General features: G+C 36.9%; 1 long non-coding RNA gene and 1 pseudogene across 1 annotated transcript in view; one reads left to right on the top strand and one right to left on the bottom strand.

Annotated features, from left to right (window-relative positions):
* The first annotated feature begins 10,052 nt into the window (after positions 1-10,052).
* LOC135710669 (uncharacterized) overlaps positions 10,053-27,045 on the top strand; it is a 161,381-nt gene continuing 144,388 nt past the window's right edge. The window contains exon 1 of the long non-coding RNA XR_010518439.1: positions 10,053-10,395. This is a non-coding gene — a long non-coding RNA (uncharacterized LOC135710669). The remainder of the gene's footprint in view (positions 10,396-27,045) is intronic.
* LOC135710666 (uncharacterized) overlaps positions 17,595-27,045 on the bottom strand; it is a 95,831-nt pseudogene continuing 86,380 nt past the window's right edge.

The following is a 27,045-nucleotide window of genomic DNA, read 5'->3' as shown; positions in this document are numbered from 1 at the left end:
CTTTTTACGAGTGCGAAGCAATCTGATAGGGCCAATGACTTTAATGTTGCCCTATGGATCTAAGATTAGGCCCATCGCTAAATATCTGCTATTTATTAATTAAATCTAGATGAACACGTCATTGGGACGGTGCTAATGGATATTTTTGGACACTATTGAAAATTTAGTCGACTGCTGAATTTATGTATGGGCCCAAATTAGGGGCATATAGGCCGACATTACATCCATTTCTCCTATGTTACCCAATTTAATTTGCGAAAGCGTTTATGGTATACATGGTATGACATGATTAATCAGGTAGCATAGTTGGTGATTGTGGAAAACCTGCTTTAAACCGCAATAGAGTTCAGCCCGGATTTAATAGATGATCAATATTTGTGGTGCAATAGGATGCTGAGCATAATTAGGAGATATAGCAATAGCAGAAGATCATGGGTTTATTCCAGCTCCTTGGTTCGTTAGCGATGTTAAGGTCCCATTGTAAACAATCGATCACAGAACATACCATGGTGAATCCTGATCTTCTATAGTTGATTCCCTTCCCATGATATATGTGGAGATGCAGAAGTATACTCGGTTTCTAGTAGCAACGTCTATCATACTAACAATCCTTCTTTTCCTCTATGATCGTAAAGATGTGGCCAACGCCGCTATGAATGATTATGCACACTTAGAAAGGATTGCTAATCCCATTTGCCCTTCATTTGGATATGTGTGCAAATTTCGCAAGGATCAGGACAATTGCGGGGTAGCAACTAATAATTGTACGGTCATCAATACTCATGCTCATGCTGATGCTCATTTGGTGAAAACACTAACGGTCGCTTGCGGTCTATAACACGGTAAGGAGCATTGTTTGTACAATTCTCTGTTTACGATCGAGTGTTAAACGTTCTCCAAAACATTTTATGACACCGAAAACAGTAGATCGCACGATTCTCAACATCTTTTCGATGGCACGATGTGAAAGATTAGGGTCTTAGAGATAAGTGTACAACAATTGTTTGCGTACCCGGTTATTCCAACTTGATTTTCTGTAATTAATGAACATCTGCCTGTAAAATTTACAAAGTGTAAGTAATACACATTGAAATATATCTATCCAAATTTTTTAAGGTTGAATCTCAAATGATACAATTGTTCGAGCCAATTGATGAAATATTCATCAGATATGATAAACAGGGTTGTTTCCACTCACTTCGCTATAAAACATAAAACCTATAAATTTGTTTTTTTTTTACCGAATTGCAGCGCCATTGATTTAGATGCGTGAGGCCATATTTCGTAAAAAAAAGGGGTGTTACATTTTCAGAAATATTTAAACAATTTTTTACTTTTCATCAAATCTAGCAGTACGTATGGAAAGGTGGATGGTGGATACATTTATTTACTACCCATAGTGGATATTCAATTTGAAAAAAAAAATAAGCAGTTTGAAAAAGAGAGCTAAAGTGTGGAATGCGCTTAATAGGTCAAAAATTAGCGTTTAACCCTATTAGCATTGCGGCAGATGACAGGCATAACGAATGTTTCCAATTAGTTCAAGGTACTTCCCTTGTCGAGTTCTCGGGAAAATTACAAATTAACCATTTTCAACCAAATGAGCTTTCTGTGCATTTTGGAAGTGAACAAATGATTCAAATTGTATTTGTGATTTTAATCGAATTAGACTCATTTAAATTTGCTCGTGTTCTAAGATCTCACAATTTAAAACTAAAAAAAAATATGATGATGAGACTTCACGGTTGATGCATGTGTTTATGATTATCGATGTCAGCGGATCCTCATTTATACGTTATATAATTTAAGAAATGTAAACTGTGCGATGTTTAGCTTTATATTGACCGTGCATATTCATTGTTCAATTTGTAAAAAAAAATACTAATGGGCGCAAAAAATGTCACGCTGATTCACGCCGCCGCCGCCTCCGCCTGAAAGTACTATCGGCGTGACGCCGATGACGCCACCGCCACCGAGAATAATTACCCCACACGCCGCCGCCAACCATTTTTGAATCGGTGCACACCTCTATCCTCCAATTTTAATGGGTTATAATAAAACCTGACTTTAAACCACATTTTCTCAAATCAGATAAGGATGATCAAAAACTTCTTTTGGAAATCGTTTCTAATAATGCTAACAAACATTCTGAAATATTCTCAAAATACACAAAACTTACCATACTTAAAAAATGAGAACTTTCTCACCATTTTTACAAAAATATTTTCGGGACTTTCTTCCTTTCTCTCAATGTTTTGGGTGTCCAGAACATGAAGATATAAAATTATTTCAGTTTTATTTTTCTAAGGATCATTTAAGTATAAAAAAACATATGTATATTCACTTTAGTTTTGATAAAAATGTACCTTAAAGCTGAAAAATGTTTCATACCTACATAATTTTCTTACTCGCCAGAAAATTCATGAGAAAATCATTTGCTTTGGCTCTCTGAAAAGGAGAGAGTAAAGAGCATATACCATAGGCGGACAAGTATTGTCTTGCCAGTCGAAGGTTATGATTTTTTTTCGCAATGTACATATGATCATACTAAATCTTAAAAACAAAACTATGGAAAGATAAGGATCTATGTAGAACAGTTTCAGAAAACCGGAGAATTTTTTTCTGGTTTCCAACATTCAATATTTGGCATTGTTTATATATTTACACGATATTGTAATCGAGTGGTAACATATGTAGATCATTTATTGATATTCAGTTATGATTTCAAATCAACCACCGAACAATAGTCCTAACAAATTCCAACTTACGGAACAGTTTTGAATGAATGCGTCTTAGTCTTATGTTGCGTTTACGCCTGGTTGATAGTGGCAAGACTGAAGAAATATATTGAAACAATTAAAAAATAGTTAGTCTTTCATGAGATTCCAGATCCTAGCCTGTGTCTTCTATTTGTAAGTGTTTAGATGCCGGTGATAATCTTGATTGGCAAAAATGTGTTCATACTCTTAAAGGAAAAGATATAGCAGAGCTAACATTTATAACAACTTTCTAGCGACAAAGCCAATTGAATCAAAATAAAATATTTCATAATTTACTGTGAGTGATGGAATGATATTGCGATCATTATCAAAAATAAATAATTTCGCTATAAAAAAACGTATTTATGTGTATTCTAGTGATTCGTAAATAAATTATTTTCCAATTCAATTATTGCTTTCAAAAGCAACCCAGGTAACAATTTGATGCTTAACAAGTGTTGGTTAATCGATTTCAATTCAGCCTTAGATTGAATAATTGCTGTACATAGACCACGTTAACCTTTGTCCAGCTTTTAAACATCTAAATCTGGTGATTTAAATCAGCCAAAAGCTTAACAGTAATATACATTATAAGCTTTTTAAAGCATTCAATAACAGTCTTTTCCAACCCTTGTTCAGCCTTCTAGTTTTAATTCAAAAATAATAATGGAAGACCGCTTCATATCTTATCTTATGCATTTATATGGAACTGCTTTAACTTGTTGCTGACTAATTGGATTAACATATTTATATTGTTAATATAAGTCTAAAAATTACCTTTGCATTTCGGGACTCGAACCGGCAGTCGCTGATTCAAAGGCGTCAACCATACCTACTGGGCCATTTAGGCATATGTGTTGTAAAAGGTATAATCATTAACTTGAAGCATGTCAAATTTAAGTTGAATAACAGCAACTGGAAGAGTTTTATACAGCAATGCAGAATTGTAAGCAACAACTGGTGACAGTTAAACATTCCTCTCATTTTCAAGTGTAGTTAACACAATGTGGACAGAAATGCGTGATTTATTTCGATGGTCATTTGGATGCTATTTTAGTGCCATAATTGAGTAATATTTTTGGAATACGGTCTGAAACTTCAGTGCAATATAACAGACAAAATACAGGATTATAAATGTATACTTCTGACGTCGTCGCAGCCTACATCTACCTGGAGCTATTCCTAAAAATCTCCGTTTTCTTGTCTGTACTGCTGCCACTGTCTGTAATTAGAAAGGTAGGCAGTGAATTTAGTAGAACTAAAATGCCGGACATGCAACGAGTGACACATACACTGACTACATTTAACAACTCAAGCTATCAAAATATGTGTTACGCATTGCTGATTTGTGGAGTTGTGTTAAGCTTAAATAAGGCTTGTTCAAGCTTTGGATCAGCTAACCCTATTGAGGTTGGATTATGGGGATACAGTTCGCTTCATGCACTACTAACCAACTATATATTCAGCCTGATGTTAATCAGCTTTGTACACCTTAAATCAACCAATAATCAGCTTCTGTTCCTAATGTTCAGCTTGAATTGTTATTTGGGCAGTGAATTTAGAATAACTAAAATGTCGGAAATGCAACTAACGACATTTAAAAATATTGTGCAATAAATTCAGATTATTCTACCAGGCTATCAGAATATTTGTAGCGCATTGCTGGTTTGTGGAGTAGTATTAAGCTGAAATAAGTCTTGTTCAGTCTTTATATCAGCTAACTTACTGAGGTTGAATTATGGGGATACAATTCGCTTAATGCACTACTAATCAACTGTATATTCAGCCTGGTGTTAATCAGCTTCGTACACCTTAAATCAACCAATAATCAACTTTTGTTCTTACAATTCAGCTTGAATTGTTACTTGGGAAATCATCTTAAACGTATCACAATTTCCTTAAATCTGCATCCACATCCGCAAAATGGAAACATTTCAGATATACATTGTCTTAGATGATGCACTGAAGCAAATCTTGTAAATTAATGAAGATTTTATCTAGTTTTCCTATATCATAAGTTTTTTTTTCTGATGTGTGTAAAACATGAAGTACATGAAGTAATGAAATTGGGTTGTTAGCGGAATGCTAAATAAAACAGCAAAAAAGGTTATCTTCCATTTAATTCCACTTAATTAATTTTGGTATCCATGACAGATACGTATTTCGACTACAATGTGCAGTCTTCATCAGTGTCATTCCCACTAAAGAACTTATCAAAATCTAACCCCCTTAAGTACTCATCCCCTAGGTAAAAAAGTCAAGATCATAGGTATAAAAATGAAACTACAATGTGTTGAATCGGAACCTACCTAACTAATAAAAACCAAAGATTTAAGTAAGCTAAAGAAGAAAAATCTATACAACTCTCTAATAAGGAAAATTCCCAAAGGCTTGGTAGCCATCATAATGAAGTAATGAAATTGGGTTGTTAGCGGAATGCTAAATAAAACAGCAAAAAAGGTTATCTTCCATTTAATTCCACTTAATTAATTTTGGTATCCATGACAGATACGTATTTCGACTACAATGTGCAGTCTTCATCAGTGTCATTCCCACTAAAGAACTTATCAAAATCTAACCCCCTTAAGTACTCATCCCCTAGGTAAAAAAGTCAAGATCATAGGTATAAAAATGAAACTACAATGTGTTGAATCGGAACCTACCTAACTAATAAAAACCAAAGATTTAAGTAAGCTAAAGAAGAAAAATCTATACAACTCTCTAATAAGGAAAATTCCCAAAGGCTTGGTAGCCATCATAATGAAGTAATGAAATTGGGTTGTTAGCGGAATGCTAAATAAAACAGCAAAAAAGGTTATCTTCCATTTAATTCCACTTAATTAATTTTGGTATCCATGACAGATACGTATTTCGACTACAATGTGCAGTCTTCATCAGTGTCATTCCCACTAAAGAACTTATCAAAATCTAACCCCCTTAAGTACTCATCCCCTAGGTAAAAAAGTCAAGATCATAGGTATAAAAATGAAACTACAATGTGTTGAATCGGAACCTACCTAACTAATAAAAACCAAAGATTTAAGTAAGCTAAAGAAGAAAAATCTATACAACTCTCTAATAAGGAAAATTCCCAAAGGCTTGGTAGCCATCATAATGAAGTAATGAAATTGGGTTGTTAGCGGAATGCTAAATAAAACAGCAAAAAAGGTTATCTTCCATTTAATTCCACTTAATTAATTTTGATGGCTACCAAGCCTTTGGGAATTTTCCTTATTAGAGAGTTGTATAGATTTTTCTTCTTTAGCTTACTTAAATCTTTGGTTTTTATTAGTTAGGTAGGTTCCGATTCAACACATTGTAGTTTCATTTTTATACCTATGATCTTGACTTTTTTACCTAGGGGATGAGTACTTAAGGGGGTTAGATTTTGATAAGTTCTTTAGTGGTAATGACACTGATGAAGACTGCACATTGTAGTCGAAATACGTATCTGTCATGGATACCAAAATTAATTAAGTGGAATTAAATGGAAGATAACCTTTTTTGCTGTTTTATGAAGTACATGCTAATATAGTTTTTTTTACCCATGCATGTGTTCAATCATGCGTTTTCAGGGGCTCAAAAGAATTTAATGAGAGAAAAACTTATGATGATGCGTATAGCTACATAAATCCAAAGCTGTTTACAAAAGTTGCCAAGCAAGTGCCAGTTGTCAGTCCGCAAACATCAAGCGCACCACGTTGCGCATTGACTGTGAGAGATTTATTCATAGAAGGTCCCGCACACCTTTTTCCAGCTGTGTGATTGGTTGGAGCAGAGAAAACGGGACATAAGGAATTGCGTTCATTTTATACCTAAAACAGTGAGAAATTTATCACCGAAATACTTTCCCGCACATGGCGGTTTAATCTACGAAAATGATTTCCAATAACCGCAAGTCGCAGTAAACTCTTCTCAGCAATACATTTCTGTGGGATAACTGAAACGCATAAGCAAAATGGTTGATCGTCTGCTTAGTTGCCAGTACTATTGCTGCAGTTTGAAAAGCTATTACGTTTATTTGAAGTGTAGCTTTTCTGTGAGCATTTTTCACATGTTATAGATAACATATACCTAATATGGTTCTGGTCACTCTGTACCAACAGTGAAATTCCTTTTGAATTGTTGATGTATTGCAAGATGGATCTTGAATGAAATCAGATTATGTTCTCATTGGAACCATGACACCTTCAGTTTCTCAATATGGTTAAGAGATCTGAAAATAACCACAAATGATCAATTTGTTCCAAGATGGCTCAAAACATTATCTCCGGTAGCATCAGAACATGTATAATTTTTGAAGAGTCACATGATGAGTTTGGCTGATATCGGATCCTGGTTACCTCTTTGGGGACACTAGAACGTACTAGTTTGTGACCAATGTTGCCTTGGGGACTGAAAATGATCACAAAAGATCTTGTTATTGAGCTCTCATGTGGTTTGATAAATCGTATCATAAGTTTTGACTCAACCCTGGATCCGGCAACTTCCTTGGAGGCACCAGGAATATACCAGTGATGTGTTGAACGTGGTCTTAGAATTCCTGATTTCATTAAAATTGTGATTTTTATATTTGTTGATTATTGATCATTATTGGCAAAACTGCCGGCATTTCTCGAATCTTAATTTTTCTCTCTCTCTCTGAGAGACAACACATGGTTATTTATTGGTAGAACGTGACAATTTTGAATTTAACGGTCAAGGGCTCCGGCCTTAAAACCGATATTTGATTATACAAAAATTAAAAATAAATTTCCTCTAGGTAACTACAATTTCAAAGTATAAAAAGCACATAGAAAAGGTTAAAAAAAAATGTTGAAACTAAGTAATTTACCTAATTTTTTTTATGTACAACTCTACACATCCATATAGAGTTAATACCAGACTCGTGTTTAATTTTTTAAATATATCTTGTTGAACGATTTTGCAAAATCTATCAATGACCCTTTAAAATTGATAGATACGCGTAATTCGTCTACAGTGAGCAAACTACTTGCTGGTACGGAATTGGTGGATCACTGCACCACGTATCTTTTCAGATAGCAGAAGGTCGTGGGTTCAATCCCTATCAATCGCTAAGTTGAAATATTTGTAGCTTGGATAATTTGCCAATTATGTTTACCAAATGTATCCTATAGCTTACCCTCCCTACTAAGGAAACACTTATGAGGGGTCGTAGAGTTGTCTTCATTTAGTTTAAGTTAGTGTCCAACTAACAATCTTAACTATCCACATCAGTCGCAAAGACATGACCAGAACAGTTCTCGATCATTGGAGGTTGTTTCGCATCCGTATATTAATCTAGAACTTGTACCACCTATGAATTTATGCAAACGAATGCGAATGCTAGTGAGCAGACTACTTGCTAGTTGGCTTAGTGCGTTTGTAGAACTTGGAAGGTAGTCCAACCACAATTTAGTATTGCGGCTATAAATACTCGTAAAACAAAAGGGCAATTGAAAACTTGATTGAAAATGAGTTCAGGACTCAAATATCCGATGGCTAATGCTAATCAAGCCAACGTAATGTGGATGGGTGGTAATATTTGTATGAATAAAATAGCGCATGTTGAATGATTTCAAAATTTTAATATTTTTTAATTTAATTATATTTTTAATTATTTTTTGGCCATCTTCGAGCAGTTTGCATTTTTGATTTAAATTAACTTTGACCAGCATTTTTTTCAGCAAATTTTTGTTGGTGAAAATTCAGAAACTAAATACAGTACAGTTTAATGCTTTGATGTTGTAGCAGAAATGCAAAATGTGTCAACAACATACTTTACAACCTATTCTTGTAACTTACAAGTGCAAAATATCATAATTTTGAAAAAAAAAATAATTTTTTAAAGTATCGCATGAATTGATGATTGCAAACGGGAAGGTGAGTAGGTGTACCTGGGGTTTATAACCCTAGATTCACGAGTAGACTGGCCCTCAGAAATAAAAGTTCTATTGTTCCACGTTCCAACCGCTAGATTTTTTCCTTTAGGTGAGAAAACCATTCTCTGAAAGTTTCAGCTCATTTTGCAGAAGGCGCATTTATTTTGTATGGCGAATTTGAATTTAATATGTACATGAAAAAAATACCCCCCTTCAATCGTTCGATTATAAAAAGGCTTCTCTATTCTGGATTTACATTATGAGTACATGGCACTGTATCTGTACGTGTATGTATCTGTCAAGTGTAGCATTAAATGGAAATAACTAATCCTTATCTCTTTCTTTAAAGTTTTCGAGCATAATGCACACCATGGATCTCAAACGTAATATTTCCCAATAAAATCAGATTGGATTGAAAATACAACCATCGATTTAAAGCTTGAAAACTTATTAATATTATTTGCAGGTTTACTATAAAAACCCACAAAACACTTTCTGCAAATCAAAAAAAAAAGAAACAAACTCCCCGAAAAGTTCAATATTAAACTTCTAACTATACCACGCGCATCGCATGCTGTCGCCTTCAACTCATCAGTATAGGACAGGGCTTCCCAGCACGTGGCATGTGTATTCCAAACTTTTAATGACCCATCCCTCCTTCGTTCAATATTTGCTCTAGAGTATCCCTGACAGGATATATTCACTCCATCCCCACAAAATATGTTCGCGTGCAAACTTATGTGGGAGAATTTTTTACACCCCAATTTATGTTTGATAAACACAGGACGACAAACGTGTACTGAAAGCTCCCGTGTCGAGTACCTAACACTGCTCAGTGACGTTAGCACTTCGATCCTTATCAAAGGCGAAACAAGTCAAAAAGAAGAGAGAGCTCTCCTGTCTGCACCAGAATGTGGGAAGAGTATTCCCTTCAGGACAAGAGGAAGACGAGTCTGTATAAAAGTTTTACGAACGCAAATAGTAATCATATCTTTCTCCTTCTTTCGTTTCAGGAAGTTCTCACGGCTGCTGTGGATTTGCGCTCCAACAATCCCTCGCGGAGTTTAAGTGTTTATTCTAGCGGAAATGTCGCCAGGAGATGGCTTTATGAATTCATTCTCATAACGAGCGGCTTGCAATAATGATAGAGTCATATTATTTTTTACGACCTAGCACTGCCTCCGATTCAGCCTTTCCACCGCAGAATTCAACGGTGTTGGCAGAAAGAGGCTTTCTGTTTTTAATTCAATCATAATAAAGTGAGTGGCAATGTGGTTTTAACGGCGCGTTAAAAAAGTAAGATAATTAATCATTATAAAATACATCCACGCAAAATAAAGCTCCGGAAGAAAGGATGTAAGAATGTAAATAATAATGTGAAAATAACAGAAAAAATAACAGTTAAAAGAGTGGCAGAAATGCTGAAAATTTAATTGATTCGTTGTTGGTGTTTCATCCTTGTGCAGTTCAGCCATAAAAAAATGGGCTGTAAACATGTTGCAGTTGAAGAATACAGTCCAAATTGAAAAAAGACCCAATTAAATTAATGTAACATAAATCGGTCGCTTTTTTATGCGGCAATAATCGGTGAGGCGTAACAGTGAGATCGGAAATCGCAGTAATGGAATTAATACAAATCAAATCAATTCAGCATCATTTATTTTATTGGATAATCATATTCTTGTTACTATCGTCGTCGCCACTGATGCTGCGAGCGGACCCAGGAGCGCAGATTTTCAGAGTGGACCCACTAGGTAAATATATAAATCAATCACAAACTGTATGAATGCATTCCGCTCAATGTAACATGTTATGTTGCTGTAATTGGTTTTGATCCAGACTAGGCTATCTTCCGGAATTTTTTGTGGTGTACATGCGGATTATCCATGAAAAAATATTACACTTATTACAGTCAGGACTCCTGATGCTTGATTTTCTTATAATAAATACGTGCAACAGAAGCATCATTGCAGTAAAACTCATAGTATTTTCCAATATCATCCAGATATTCCAGTTAAATGTTTCAAAGGGTCCTATTTTTTTTTTTTTTTTTCCATTGATTTATTTTCCGTCGATCTTGTTTTCCGTGCTGAGCACCAATGCTACCGACGCCAGAGAGGCAGCTCCTACACCTGGACCCTACCTATCGACCCATCAACTCATGAACCGAGGACCAACGGCTTTACTTCCCTTCCGAAGGAAGGCGTGATCAGAGATGTTATGCCTCAGAACATCCCGGCGGCGCCGACTGGGATTGAACCCAGGCCTGCTGGGGTGAGAGGTAATCACGCTTACCACTACACCACCGGCGCCGCAAAAGGGTCCTATCTGTTTCGATTGATTCTCTTCATCGACTTTCGCTTTGGATACCTACGCCGATCAGTGCGTCACAATATCAGTTTCAATCGATAAAATCGATTTGACGAAGAGTCTGCTTGTTTTTTTTCGCATCATTCGTGAATTTAAAAAGAACCTTGCACTTAAACCTTTATGTACAGATACAAAAGGACGGACAAAATTATATTCCGTTAAAAGGTGAAAGCTCCTAACGAATTACATAGCATAGATGCCAATTAAAAAAAACCCCTCTATTCTCAAGCGCTATTGAATTTTTAAATGAACATTTCAAAAGTTTATATCTCCTTTGATCGATTCTCTTCATTGACTTTCTCTTTAATAAATAAATGCAAATGTGTTTCCTGTTGTGTTTGACGATGAGCTAGATAAGAACATCATTTATTAAACTATGTAGCAAAAATAACTCAAAATCGGTGATTATCAAAAGAGAAAGTCGAAGAAGAGAATCGATCAAAGCAGATAGTAGGGGAGAACAGGCCTGGGGTAAAATGCACACATGCATAAAACATCAACTATGACTTTTTCTCAGAATCTTTCCCAGCTAACGGATTGTGTTTATTTCCAGTTGGAAGTTTCACAAGTAATTTCTGGACAAGAAATCGTACAGAAGGACACTAATTAATCTAAAAATTGAGATTTTGTGCAACACATGTCATAGTTGTGCTTCTAACAGTGTATATCAGAAATGAATGGAATTAATTCACCTGTACCATAAGTTTTATACATTTTTCTTTCAGAATTACAGTTTAACATTCTACATACACGTACATTTATATAAATAAAGAAACAATAAATGGGAATTCCTCAAGCATTTTTGTCCTCAATTATTAGGTTATGTTTCAATTCACTCAAGCTGTGCATTTTACCCCAATGTTGTGTCTTGTCCATTGTTGTCGTGCATCTTACCCCAATGTTGTGGCGCATATTGTACCAGGCATCAAGCGTTTTCGTCACTGTCATTTTGGAGTCGATTTAAAAAAAATCATAAAATATCAAGAAAAATTATTGTTTTGGAGTTTAAAAAACACGTTATCATCGTAGAAAACATTGTTATATACCATAATCAATTACGTTTTCCTAATTTTAGCAGCCGTATACTAGCAATTCACGGTTTTCCATAAACGGTGAGTTTTGCACAACCGTACCTTACTACCTTTGTCATTTCCGTGTGTTTTAATCGGTTTTTCGGTAATGTAAAATTCAGTAGCGGTAAACCTTGTAAAAACCCGATAATGGGTTTTGTTTCGTGATTGGAAAATCCTACTTTTAATCGGAAAATATGCAAGATTATATCTAATTATCCGAATTGACTCAGTTGTCACAGCACATCCCAAGTATTATTTTTTTCTTGTAAAATTTGTTTATTCTTCAGTTAACAAGAAATAACATAATAATTATTGAAACTTCGATATCTAATTCGAATTCTAATGCGGCTACGTCAAGAACATTATTAAATTGCATAACAAAGGTGACACATTATATGAACAATTTTGGAATTCTAAGTTTTTTGGATTCTTAATAGTTTATCTATCGAGAGTCTGCGCCATCTATTGAGTAGAATCGTTATCTTCCTCTTCAGCACTAACTTGTGCTGTAGTGTTGCACAGGCAACGTTACAGTGTAGGCAGTGTTCACCATCGCTTCTATTCATTCGGTACATCAGTTTTCAGTGCTCAAGCTTTCCGTTGACCAACAAAAATAAGGCGTTCGCTCGAATTCAGCTGTCGCATCGTTATATTTGTCCAGATTTGCCACCAGTTTGCTGCTGGATGTTTTTTCGATGAGATTGTAAGGAATACTATCGTTACTAAGATTTAGGCAAGAACAATCTGTGGGCAGGGTGGGATTTTGCAGGGTAAGAATGGACCTTAAGAAGGAAAGGGAAGCGATATCACTCACATGTCGATTTAGTAGCCGCGCCTTGTACTTCAAAGCTGGAAAGTGTAGTTTCAAGCCACCTACATACTTCTCTGCTACGTGCAAGTTGTTGCACTGTAACCAGTGCTGAGATTTTTTTTATCATTGACAGACTTTCGCGCGATATTGACCAAATTGTTTTTCACAAAGTCACTGATAGTCTTGATCCTCAAAATAACTTTCGTTAAAATTTCATTAATTTTTTCGCCAAAGAAAAAGATTCACCTGGTAACAGAAAGTGTAATTTCTTGCATTATATGCCACATTATTGTTATCCAAGCAGATCAGAACAATGATGCTTGTTCAATTAAACGGCTCCATGATTTGCTCAAGTCATTTAATTTTGTTACATATTTACCTAATATAAAAAAATCTGCACATGTTCGTAACTGAAAGCATTGTCACTGACAATTGACATGGTCTGTATTGCCGGGATTTTGCAGCACTAATCCCATCGTCGAAGTCAGTTTTACCGTATGAGCGGCAGTTAGTGTAAGAATGGATGCGAGATACCATATCTTTGATGTGATGAATGTGTTGAGCAGGATCACTTCTTGGTTCAAGGTGAGTGTACGGAGACAGTGGAGAGAAGCCTGCCGAGAGAATTGACCGATATGCTCATCCCAGTTTATCTTGTCCATCAACCGTATCCAGTTATCGAAAGTCACCCCCAAAATACGAACGGTGTTTTCGTTCCGCAGCCACGGTACTCTGAGTGGCATGACGTCAATGTAGCCTATTGATATCGACACTGATGTCTAGGCTCAGCTTTAATCAAAAGCAAGTGCCACATGGGTAAAAATATTGTCAATTCTCAAAAGTATTGACCATGATATTGATGCAATTATTTACGACGAAAACATTGGTGATTATATTAATGCAAAATTAAAAAAAAATTTGATTTCATTCTTCAATATTTACCCTCATTTTCCCCTTCTGACTACTGCAGGTGGGCCCATTCCTCGGCAACTTTTGTCAAGGTGGTGATGTTTATATTCGGAATATTCCATCGGATACAACAATGTTTATTGTCATGAAACTATTGACGAAACTTCTGTCGTGTGGGTTGCACTAGAGGCACGTTCAAAAAGTTGAAGTGTTTCGCGAATCCGATCCATTCTTGCCAGGCATGTACTGATCACCGACAAACTGCTCGAGCCGCTTCATCAATGGATGTAGATATAAGACGAAGAGATGGATGGGTACCTTGGCTAACCGATCGCTCGATTGGAAATGCTTTCGAGAGATGCACTTTTATCAACAGGCGAGAGAACGACAAATTTCCGATTTTGGTCAGTCGTGCGATTCGATCTTTCAAGGCAAAGGTAGGCCGAAAGAGGACTTTTGACTCTCGTTGATCACTCGGTGGGTACTCATCACGCTACTCAGACTCTGTTTTAAAATACGAGAGAGAATGTTATAATCAAAGTTGATTAACGAGATCGGTCTGTAAGAATGCGCTGAACAATCGTTTCCCTTCTTTTTCACGAGCATGATTACACCGTCAACAAAATCAGCTTTGAAGTTAGCGTTAGCGTTAGCGTTGTTATGATATACTTCGTAGATTGGATACTAGCGACACTCATGTCTCTTCTGAAATTCTCAGTTAGACTACTTTCAGGAAAAATGCTGGGGAGTAAACATTGGTTCCAATCTAAACAAGAGTAACAGAAGCATGACTGTCGCTATTCCTGGTCACGCCCATCTTTATCATAACTAGGGATAGGGAAGGAAATGTTGATGCAGTACTTACTTAACGAAAGGCCACCGACTTAGCGACACCCTCATAAGTGCTACGGAGTTGGAGAGTTGGGTAGGGTATTCGGTTAGGATTCACCAGGATGCAACCAGAAGTATGTATTGTTTATTTGATGTTTATTTAATCTCTCGATAGCCGGCTATCGAAAGAACATATTCATTTTGTTTAATGATCATGAATGTTAAGAGTCATGACGGAGAGCTTGGGATTAAACCCATGATTTTCTGCTCAGTAAGCAAAAACGATCCCTCCAGGGTCATCGAGCATCTCAGAACCATAACGCTTCGCGACAATACAGCACTACGTTTTCACTTGATATGTAAATAGGTGCCGAGGTTATTGTTCAATATCAAATATACAAATGATGGTGGCGGTTTATTGTACTGTGGAAGAGCTTGGGTTAAATCCATGATTTTCTGCTCAGTAAGCAAATCGATCCCTCCAGGGTCATCGAGCATCTCATAATACACAGCGCTTCGCGTCAAAGTACGATTATATGGATGAACTATCTATTATTTACGATAATTACATGAAAGAAATAAAATATAAACTACAAACAAAACGTGACTACTAAAATCTCAAAAAGATATTCTCACAATTAAATTTAACGCAACCAGGAATCTCAAAACCATTAGACCCTATAATGATACTCTGCACATGTTAGACACAAGAAGAGGCCAAAAAGCAAGCGTCCAACTCACAAAACCCGCCAAATCCACTTGCAGTCACAATCAACGGTTCTACGAATCGCGAGCGCTCACGAATCATAAAACCGCAAACTGCGACACTTTGAAAGCGAAATTGACAGTCTCTATGCGTCAAACACCCGCCCTCCAATCTCTTCCCGCATCCAACAACACATATCTCCACTACAAGATCTAACGAATAAAACTCCGAAAATCACTCATCTATAACAAGTGCAGCAACCCTGCATGCAACCATTCTTTATGATACACTTTTTCTGCCTATCTTTCTATTAGGCCTGTGGACATGCGTTAGCTTCGAAACTTCTAACCAAGCTGGGGAAATTTTCAGATGACAAAAAAAAATATAAAGGTAATTACAAAATAAATATTGATTATTTAACGCAAAAACGAGCACTCTTGTATCGTATGCTAATGTTAATTGATTGTAACAAAAATAATATGCTTAAATAAAATAAAATATTAATAACATTATATGCAAAATTTACTAGAAGATCATAACTTTATTGGTGAGAAGTTTCTAATAAGCCCTCCCAGTTCCTCTGTATACAGAACAAATCTGATACTATAATCAGAATTGCTCAGTCTGCATGAAGCAGCCGATTTCATCAAGGAAGTCCTATTAACAACCGAGAATTAATCGTTTGAGGCATACTGAAGCATTAAGAAGGTGATATGTGACACTATAGGAAATCATCGGCAGCCCTAAGTATGTACCGTTAAAACAAACAAAACGAGCACTAAAAATATGAAAATCGATCCATAAAAAACATCCAAATGATCCACAATACACAAATGCATATCCCTAAAAAAGTGAATATGATCCATAAACAATATCAAAACCAGCCATAAGCCAGTCAAAAAATAGCAACAAAAAATAAAAAAGAACCGTTTAATTGTTCGGAAAAGTGCATTAATTATTATCGAATAATCCACAAATAAATGAAACATGAGCCATAAAACGTTGAAAAATGAACCTTAAAAAATCAAATTATATCCACACAAAATAATTGTTGTTCTTTGATAAACCTAAGTTTGATCCATTTTTAAGGCATGAATTACCCAAGATTTAATACACATGACCTTTAAAATGATTTTAATTGATCCATATTTTCGTTCAATATATTATCTAAGTTATCTATTTTGTTCCATAATTTGAATGAAACTGCCCACTAAACAATATGCCATTTATCCATAGGGCACCACCAAAGGATCACCAAAGAATGCTGAAATTATCCTTAAAAATACATTAATTTCACAAGATAAAAATGCCCATTGATGGACCCCCCATAAAAATGTACTGTTAAAACTTGTTAGATGATCCATAAACAATGGCAAATGATCACTTAAATAATATCCGCACGATCCACGATATAGTGTTGAAGTTTTCTTATGAATAATTGGATACACTTTAACAATAATAAACTGTCTCTAGTTAACGGCCTTTAAACTATCCATAACCACGATGAAAATGCTCCATAAAATGACGAAAAAGATAACTAAATGTACATAAAAATACCATCGATAATGAATTATGCTGATACTACTGGTAACCCTATACAACGAAAAACGATTAAAAACATCTTTTTAAATAACTGGTGCTGCAGTAATTAAACTCATGAAAAATATGCGCATTCTAAATGTGAAAATGCACAAATAAAAAAACCAAGAAATATTAACAAGCGGAGTAGTAAGAACTTTAACGCAAACTGTCACCTCCAACAGAGGCAAAGGGAAAAAAATCTTCTCCTGCTGCTTAAGATATCCAAGAGCCTTCGATACTACATAACCAAACAATCAAGCTAAAAATAAACAAAATTCCGAAGATATCAAGATCACAGACAAACCGACATAATATTTCGTACATCGATAATCGTCTTTCATTTTACGAGTTATATATATTTTTAGTAGTAGCCACTGCTGCCGTGCATAGTCATCTAGTTGGAGTTTGACTCAACAGATGGCATAGTGTTTATGAACTATTATTATCTATCGAAGTTGTCTGTTAGGCTGTACCAAGATGAACCCGGGGATGGAACTTAAAGAAGATCTATATTTTCGGTTTTTTTTTCAAGGAATCTTCACATGTCGAAATGATCACCCTTTTATTTGTTTTTTTTTTTTAAACACAACAGCAACAACATAGTCACAACAGCAACTGCAGCAACAACATCATTAAAACAATAGCATGTTATTTTTTCTCTAGCGAACGTATTCATATTATTGTAACAATAGTCAAAACAAAACCCTACGACAGGGGCAGAGATGGTAGCAATAGCAACAGCAGCAGCAGCAGCAGCAATAACAACAACAACGGCAATTAATCAATACAAAGTGCTTTCGATACGTATTTTGGGCGGCCACCGGGCTTTCTTGTGCTCAATAGTGCTGTGTTCGCCTCCGGACGCAGCGTGTAACAGTTTCTTTTAACAGCCACCAGCAAGATATGCGCGCAGCCATTCGTTTTGAAAAAATGCGTACATGTGCACGTCCATGTGTTGAACTGTCCAGGACCGACATCTACTCTGTGTATCTTCCCAAGTTCTTCGGTGTAGACGTCAAAAGTTGGATAAGCCGGATTTTCGAACCTGGTTATATCCCATGATGAAACCTCGGCTTTCCCGCTCCCGGGAACGTATACAAACGTTTTCTGTGCGTGACTCTCATGTATTGTTCGCAGTTTCTTCTGCCCGTTTATCATATCAAAAGCTGTCCGCTCATCGGTTAAGTTTACCGATCTGGTAAATGCAATTTCTCGCTTTGGAGTGCTGTACGCTTGGACAATGTGCAACATTTGTACCATAAATGTCCCTAGAGGCTCTTTGTGTCGCTTGAGGTAGTTGTATTTGATCGACTTATTTATGGCCTCCACGGCATTATTTGTGGCTGGTACGCCAGGTTGACTAGCCTCGTACCAATGCGCGAATTTCTCATCATTCACGTATTTGTGAAAAAACTTTGAGAATGTTTCGTACATTTTATACTTCTCTACGAACAGCTTAATTGCTACGGCAAAATGTTGTTTTGTTGGTGCTATCTGCATAAGTGATATCTCCCGTTTCACTTGATCCTGCACTTCTTCGGGCATCTCCGCAGACTTTTTTAAAGTGTTTAACAACGTTTTGTTTAACGTGAAAGTAGCAATTCAATAGCTGCACCGAATGACCAAATACATTGCAGATTGCATTTTTCAATGCGAGCTCTCCATCGCTGAGGAATGACGTAACGTTAACTTTGCCGCCCTGCTTTGTAACTGCCACATGCAGCGATTGGAAAACGAGTTGGTAATCAGCCTGCTCCTGGTTGGAAATGCATGCAAAAGCAATAGGATGCGCTTTCCTCATCTCGTCGATCATACAAACTACTAATAGCGGATAACCCTGCAGTGTGGTTTTGAACGTGCAGTCCGCTGCCATTGTTTTGAAAACCGGAAGCAGAGATAGTAGTCGTTTCGAGGAGATGATAAATCTAAATTTCCCATTGTCATGGTCAATATCATGACCAATGACAAACGCCTCATGAGCATCATCCGGAATTGCGGATTTCGACGCTACCCACTGCTCCAGCTCACCTGGAATTATTCAATAATAAAAAAAAACATCGATTTATTCACTTAAAACTGTTCAAACAAATAACGGTAATTTCACAAAGTATTGCTGCTAAAGTTGGAATCTGTTAAGTCCCACTACTTAGTGAAAATCGATGTAACTCTCGTACAGTACGTTATGATCGGAAATAGTAGACACTATATTTAACATGTAGAACTAAATTTAAACCGATTTCGTTAGGATTTTCCAGTTTCAATTGCATTTAGTGCCTTATTTTATTTATATATTTATTATTTGCTATTGATAATGTATTTTTGTATTTTGTATGCGAATATTGGTGATAGGTGAAAATAAAAAATATAAAAATAGTGTGTCATAATCAAATGCATGAAATATTTCAAATTATTTATCTACAATGGTCGAAAAGTGGAACAGAACCCTATCACATGATCATTGACAATATTACTCCACGATTTCTACAATGCAGCATAAGGTGCGATGCCATTTCGTCGTAGTTTACTTCACTTCGGCACACCCTTAAATTAGTCTTCCGACAGCCCCGCACAAATTTTTATACATCGTTCATAATTTAACTCGCAGCAAAATTTACAAAAAATTTGATACATAAATACTGGATGCAGCTGTTTGTCTTCATAGTATGTATTTAAGGTGTATAACGGAAATGGGTCCCCGACTCCGAATTAGTGCTCCACCTTATATGATATAGGAATTTCAGGTAAAATATGGCTTTAATTTCCGAGAATAGTGCATTCGGAAACTCGTAGTGAATGTACATGTATAAAAAGTCTACCTGGCGGTCTTTTGTTGACACTATAAGGAACCATCTGAACCATTCCTGCACTCTAGAATGTTATAGTAGGTTACGTTAACTAACGCACACTTGATAGTCATAACTTAAGCTCCCGTTCCCCACCAGCCAACTAATTGACCTTAGCTAACCCAACATCATTGTGGTAACGCTTTAAGCGGCAGCGGAACTATGCCATTAGCACGCGAAGTGTTATTAGACCACTGATTCAGGTGCCGATTTATGGGTGACGAGGCACTAGGTGCCATTACAGCGAGCTTGACAACGCTTGTGGCATTTGAAACGACCTACCATACAACTATTATATGACTGAAACATCATCCGAAGTGTTGGATATGAACGCCAACAATAAAAATCCCCGGGTTCATCTTGGTACAGCCTAACAGACAACTTCGATAGATAATAATAGTTCATAAACACTATGCCATCTGTTGAGTCAAACTCCAACTAGATGACTATGCACGGCAGCAGTGGCTACTACTAAAAATATATATAACTCGTAAAATGAAAGACGATTATCGATGTACGAAATATTATGTCGGTTTGTCTGTGATCTTGATATCTTCGGAATTTTGTTTATTTTTAGCTTGATTGTTTGGTTATGTAGTATCGAAGGCTCTTGGATATCTTAAGCAGCAGGAGAAGATTTTTTTTCCCTTTGCCTCTGTTGGAGGTGACAGTTTGCGTTAAAGTTCTTACTACTCCGCTTGTTAATATTTCTTGGTTTTTTTATTTGTGCATTTTCACATTTAGAATGCGCATATTTTTCATGAGTTTAATTACTGCAGCACCAGTTATTTAAAAAGATGTTTTTAATCGTTTTTCGTTGTATAGGGTTACCAGTAGTATCAGCATAATTCATTATCGATGGTATTTTTATGTACATTTAGTTATCTTTTTCGTCATTTTATGGAGCATTTTCATCGTGGTTATGGATAGTTTAAAGGCCGTTAACTAGAGACAGTTTATTATTGTTAAAGTGTATCCAATTATTCATAAGAAAACTTCAACACTATATCGTGGATCGTGCGGATATTATTTAAGTGATCATTTGCCATTGTTTATGGATCATCTAACAAGTTTTAACAGTACATTTTTATGGGGGGTCCATCAATGGGCATTTTTATCTTGTGAAATTAATGTATTTTTAAGGATAATTTCAGCATTCTTTGGTGATCCTTTGGTGGTGCCCTATGGATAAATGGCATATTGTTTAGTGGGCAGTTTCATTCAAATTATGGAACAAAATAGATAACTTAGATAATATATTGAACGAAAATATGGATCAATTAAAATCATTTTAAAGGTCATGTGTATTAAATCTTGGGTAATTCATGCCTTAAAAATGGATCAAACTTAGGTTTATCAAAGAACAACAATTATTTTGTGTGGATATACTTTGATTTTTTAAGGTTCATTTTTCAAGGTTTTATGGCTCATTTTTCATTTATTTGTGGATTATTCGATAATAATTAATGCACTTTTCCGAACAATTAAACGGTTCTTTTTTATTTTTTGTTGCTATTTTTTGACTGGCTTATGGCTGGTTTTGATATTGTTTATGGATCATATTCACTTTTTTAGGGATATGCATTTGTGTATTGTGGATCATTTGGATGTTTTTTATGGATCGATTTTCATATTTATATGGCTACATAAAGGATTTTAATATGCAAATCTATGTTTGCCGAAATCATCATCGTTGCAAATATAAAGAAATTAAACATAACCCTTTGCTTCAGTACCGTGAACCTCCATGTCCATGGGGAGGGTATCAACAAAATCAGCTTTGAAGTTATCTGAAAGTCTTTATGCAGATTTGTGCCACTGTGCGCCAGTCTAACACCCAGCAAAGCGATATTTGCTGTCCCATACATGATCGGACCGAGAGCACTTTCACCGTAGGCGCAGATAAATTCAGCTATTTGTTCATTTATGATACTTTCGGAGAGGTCCGTTAGCTTCACCTCTACCGGCCCGCCCTCCATTGTGATACGAAGCTTATAGGTGTTGCCGTCTTCTTGGGCCTCGTACTTGTTGTCATGCTCTGCTAGTAGTGCAATGGAATCATTTTTGTGTCGACTCAACTCTCAGCTTGATGTTTGCACGTTGTGAATAGTCTTGCAATATCAAAGGAGCTTGTAAAATCAATATCAAGCATGATATTTTGGTCCAATATCACGCGTGATATTGCGAGCACATTAGAGTGGAAAAATATCAATTGATTTCTTATTTTGCCAACACTGTCTGCTACAATTATCTGCGCCAGAACATAATATATTTCCTAAAGATATTAAGTAAATGATTTTATCAATAGCCAAAAACTAAAGATGGTCGAAAAAAAGATGCGAAAACGAAGCAAAACTCACAAGGGAAAAGTAGATGTAAATATTTTTGTTTTACAAACTATAGCCAGGATTGGTGATTAATTTACGTTTTAACAGTTGATGTAGCTTAGTTAAATAACTATTTATTAAAAAAAAAGTATTAAAAATACATGAATGCTATACACTATTTGGCCAAACGTTGCAAAGAATTTATTAGATTTACCAATTTAAAGCTATACATGCCTTTTTGGCTGAATAAGCAGCTAATCTCACCAAATATTGTTGCTCGACTTTTAACAGTTCAAATGATGCTGAGTTGCTAGCCCATGCTATTTTAAATAAAATATTGTATTTTGCCTTTCTGGACTGCTAAAAAGAGCAGATTCGCTTATTTATTTATTTATTTATTGCATACCGTCTTCGACTACGTCGTAAAGAATGATTACTTTAAACTAAAACTTGTTTAATCTAAACCTCTTATTCTATTACTAAATACATTTTTTGACATATTAAAATCAAACTCATTACAAACATCATTAAAGGAATGCAAACATGTATTAAAACAGATATTGAATCCAAAGTTAATTCTGTGGAATGGAATTGCCAGTAATGGGGAGTTACGAAATCTACGAGGAGGAATGTTTCATGGAATCCATTCCAGGAGTTCGGGATAGTCCACATTGCCGGTGATTAGGGCGAAGATGAACAGTCGTTGCAATTTGATACGCCTTGCTGAGAGAGATTCCAAATCAATCAGCATGCATCTGTCTGGATAACTGGGAAGAATGACTGGATCATTCCATGGGAACTGACGTAAAGCAAACCTCATGAAACTTTTCTGAATCCGTTCAATCGTAAAAATATGCGTAGTGTAAAATGGAGACCACACTGGGGAAGCATATTCTAAGATACTACGAACCAGCGAGTAGAATAGTGTCTTGAGGCAATAAGCGTCGGTGAAACCAGAATCATGACCACGAATGAAACCAAGCACAGTGTATGCTTTGGCAGTTACGATGCTTATGTGTTCGCAAAACGTTAACCTGGAATCGATCGTAACGCCTAGATCGCAGATTGAGTTTACACGTTGTAGGGAATCCGGTCCCATGCAGTATGGATGAAGAGTAACTCTATTGCTGCGGGTGAAGGATATCACTTTGCATTTTTGCTGTTGACTCGCAAGCCGTTGTCACCGCACCAGGCCAGCAAATGATTTATTTCTTCTTGAACTGCAACACAGTCAGCAGGAGAAACAATTACACGAAAATTTTTTAAGTCATCAGCATAAGACAGTTTGGACGATGAGAGCAGCTCACACAAGTCATTCACATAGATGATAAAAATGAGAGGACCGAGAACACTGCCTTGTGGTACGCCAGATGGAGTGTCGAAGGTCCTGGAGCGTACGGAATTCACCATCACGAAAGCATTGCGGTCAGACAGGTACGAGTTGAGCCATTCCGTGATCCAGGTGGGGAAACTTATGTGATTCATTTTGCTAAAGATGAGGTTGTGCGGAACTGTATCGAAAACTTTCGCAAAATCGACGTAAACCGAATCCACTTGCCTTTTTGACGCTATACCACGTGATATCGCTGACACGTAACACATTAGGTTTGATGTCGTTGAGCGGTGATTCATAAAACCGTGCTGGCTGTTGGAGATGATCGCGGCAGTAACTCTGCAGAGAGCTGTGTGAATCAGTTTCTCTAATATCTTACTGAGAGTGGAAAGTATGGATATACCACGATAATTGGTGTCACATTTTTTATTTCCAGACTTGTGGATCGGTACTATGGATGCCGTTTTCCATGCATTTGGGTACGTTTTGTCTTGGAGCGATCGGTTGAAAATAGCAGCGATGGGCGACGCAAGCGTAGCGGCACAGTTTTTGAACAACACAGGAGGCAGGCTGTCCATTTCATTAAATCGAGATTTTCGAGGGCTTTCTCAACATCGTCTGGAGAAAACTGGATGCATTGTAGATTTATGTTATGAGACGGTATCTGCTCGCTTTGCGTTTCTTAATGAAATCCCAAAAGGGCAAAGGATTTTCTTTGACGGTTGTCTGTATCCTACACAAATAGTATTCATGTGTTGTAAAAAGGGTGACTTTGTACTCCAACTCAAGATCAACGAGTCTAGCTTTATCGAACTCATTTTTCGTTTGGAAAAACCTGTTGCGCAGCTTACGAAGCTTGGAAGCGTACGTAACGTACATGATGCTTTATAACTTCAAAGATAGATTCGTAGAAAGTATTGTTGTATTGTTGTATTGTATTGATTCGTATTGTTCCCACTCAATATTCATAAAAATAGAATTAAACAAGTCAAAGTCTCATGCCAAATAGTCAAATTTGAAACATTTGTTCTGATCGTCAAGTAAGGATGGTACAACACTCTCGTCAAGTAGTAAGATGATTGGTATGTGATGATTATCAACAGTTAACAGCGATGCAGGTGCGGCAATCAGGTTAAGATACTCCGGGAGATTGGTGAAAGCCTTTCGTTCGTGTTGACAATGTTATTAATCTGCCTCAAGCCATTGGAAAACATAGCTCAAGATGTTCACAGTTAGCTATAGAAATAGATTCACACTAGTTTTTGGCTGTAGTTTTTGGCTGCAGGTAGTTTTTGGCTGCAATCAGTACTCCACCTCCCCGCAAATGAGGACTGGTTAACTCATTGCGATCACGTAATCCGATGAACTTTCACTGGTGTCAATATCAGCACGGAGCCATGTTTCCGTAAAGACAAGTACTTCATAGTCACAGCTGGACAAAAGCAGACGGAGCTGGTCAATTTTTGTGCGCAAACATCTGACATTCTGATAATACACAGAAAACATGCGATCGGTGGTACGGTTTGCTGCGGAGGGCGCAACGGGACTCGGCGGCATGCGTAAAGAGATGATGTCAGGTGCAGCAGTTACCGTGAGAAATGATTCAGCAGCTTCGATAGCGCCAATATCCGAGTGAAACCCGTTTGAAGTGTTGAGACTAGAAGCGATGGGCATTACTGGAGGAGAAGTATTCCACACATGTGTGTACTTACCTGCGATGCCGGTTTGGAAGACCCCTTCTCCATTCTCATACACAGGTCCGGGATGGCTGCTGAGCGCTGACGGGAGGGACTCGACTATGCTGAGAGGATTAGGGGGTTCCATGAAGCTAGCAGGAGTGCATCCCGGTGCCGGAACAATTGATTCATATGGAGAGAGACGAGCATGAAGTGGCTGGCTAGAAACGAAGGACGTATCAGGTACATAATTGCTGTTACTGAGAGCGTACTTGCCTGAAGTAGCGATTTGGAAGACCTCTTCACCAGACCCAAACACAGGGCCGGGACGGCTTCTGAACGCTGGCAGGAGAGGCACGACTGTGATGGGGGGATCAGAGGCTTCCGAAGTTTTCACAATCTGGTGCGTCCCGGGATGAAGCTGATCAATTTGCAGAAGTGATCGAAGGAGTATCTGTTGTTCGCACTTTTTTGTTATGACCCAAGGAAAAAGTGCGAAGAAAGACACCGAAACAATTTAACTTTTAAGCGCACTATAATGAGCGTTTCCACCCTTTTCGTCGCTCTTGTAATATGCGCAAATCGCTATAATATGACCGTTAGATAATGGTATAGTTTTTTTTCTTGAATTGTTTTCTGTCAATCTTGTTTCCCGTACTGAGTACCAATACTACCGACGCCAGGGAGGCAGCTCCTACACCTGGACCCTACCTATCGACCCATCAACTCATGGAAAGCAACCGTTTCGTGATGAGTGTGTGAGTGCTGATCAAGTTATGCGTCCATTGCTGCAATGGAAGCGCTCTGATCCCCGTTGGCAATACTGTCATACAATGGAATCCGAATCCCGTTCTGATAGGTCAGGCTTATTGGATAGCGGAAGATAAAGTGTGTTTTGTGGTGTACATTGATTATAGTTTTAATATGTTTTTTATAGTGAACAATTATCCTCGGCTCTGTACAGATAATTCGATTGAGCCTTATCAAATGCATTAATAAATATTCTGCATCATTATATGAACATCAAGATGCAAGTTTTATGTTCAGAATAGTGTTTTGAAGGTTCGTTTTAAATAGACCTTTTATCAATAAAGCTGAATAACCTTTGAAGAATTTTAAATCTTAAGATGTTTTGATATTGAACTAATAAATAACAACCTCTGTATACAGCGGCACCGGTGGTGTAGTGGTAAGCGTGATTGCCTCTCACCCCAGCAGGCCTGGGTTCAATCCCAATCGGCGCCTCCGGGATGTTCTGAGGCATAAAATCTCTGATCACGCCTTCCTTCGGAACGGAAGTAAAGCCGTTGGTCCCCGGTCTATGAGTTGATGGGTAGGGTAGGTCCAGGTGTGGAAGTTGCCTCCCTGGCGTCGGTAGCATTGGTGCTCAGCACGGAAAACAAGATCGACGTAAAACAAATCAAGGAAAAAAAACCTCTCGATACCGAAATACATTATAAATAATAATAAATGTATTACAAGTTGTAAAACAGATTGACCTTTGAATCATGTATTTTGCAAAGAATGACAGTTATTTAAATGTTACATTTGATAGGTTTTAAATATATCACGATTGCATTGATATTTTTGTTGCGTTGAAATCCCCAAAACGAACTCCTTACTATATTTGTGAGTCCAAAACATTAGTATTTTGTATATCATGATGACCACAGTTTGTCCGTACAACCTCTATCACGCTGATATATTTTTCTGTTGCTGCGATGAGCAACTTCTTTGTGTGGTGTTAAAGAAAACAGTCCGAAAATACATGTCCTTGATTATGCGTGGAGTGCGTTCTTTTGTACGTACGAGCTAGAAGAGCGTTATCAGTGATTGCGGTGGTTCAAGGAAAATTAAATAATGCATTTCTGAAAACATGACGCTGCAAAGTCTCTAGGCCAATCGGGTGAGATCTTTCCATTTTATCTATTTATATTTTATTTT

This window comes from Ochlerotatus camptorhynchus, unplaced genomic scaffold (assembly GCF_037179485.1).
Source record: "Ochlerotatus camptorhynchus isolate MF236.1 unplaced genomic scaffold, CSIRO-AGI_Acam_v1.1 ptg000398l, whole genome shotgun sequence".
In the NCBI taxonomy this organism is placed as follows: Eukaryota; Metazoa; Arthropoda; class Insecta; order Diptera; family Culicidae; genus Ochlerotatus; species Ochlerotatus camptorhynchus.
Note: the sequence above shows the minus strand (reverse complement) of the source record. Positions and strands in the feature narration are given on the sequence as shown.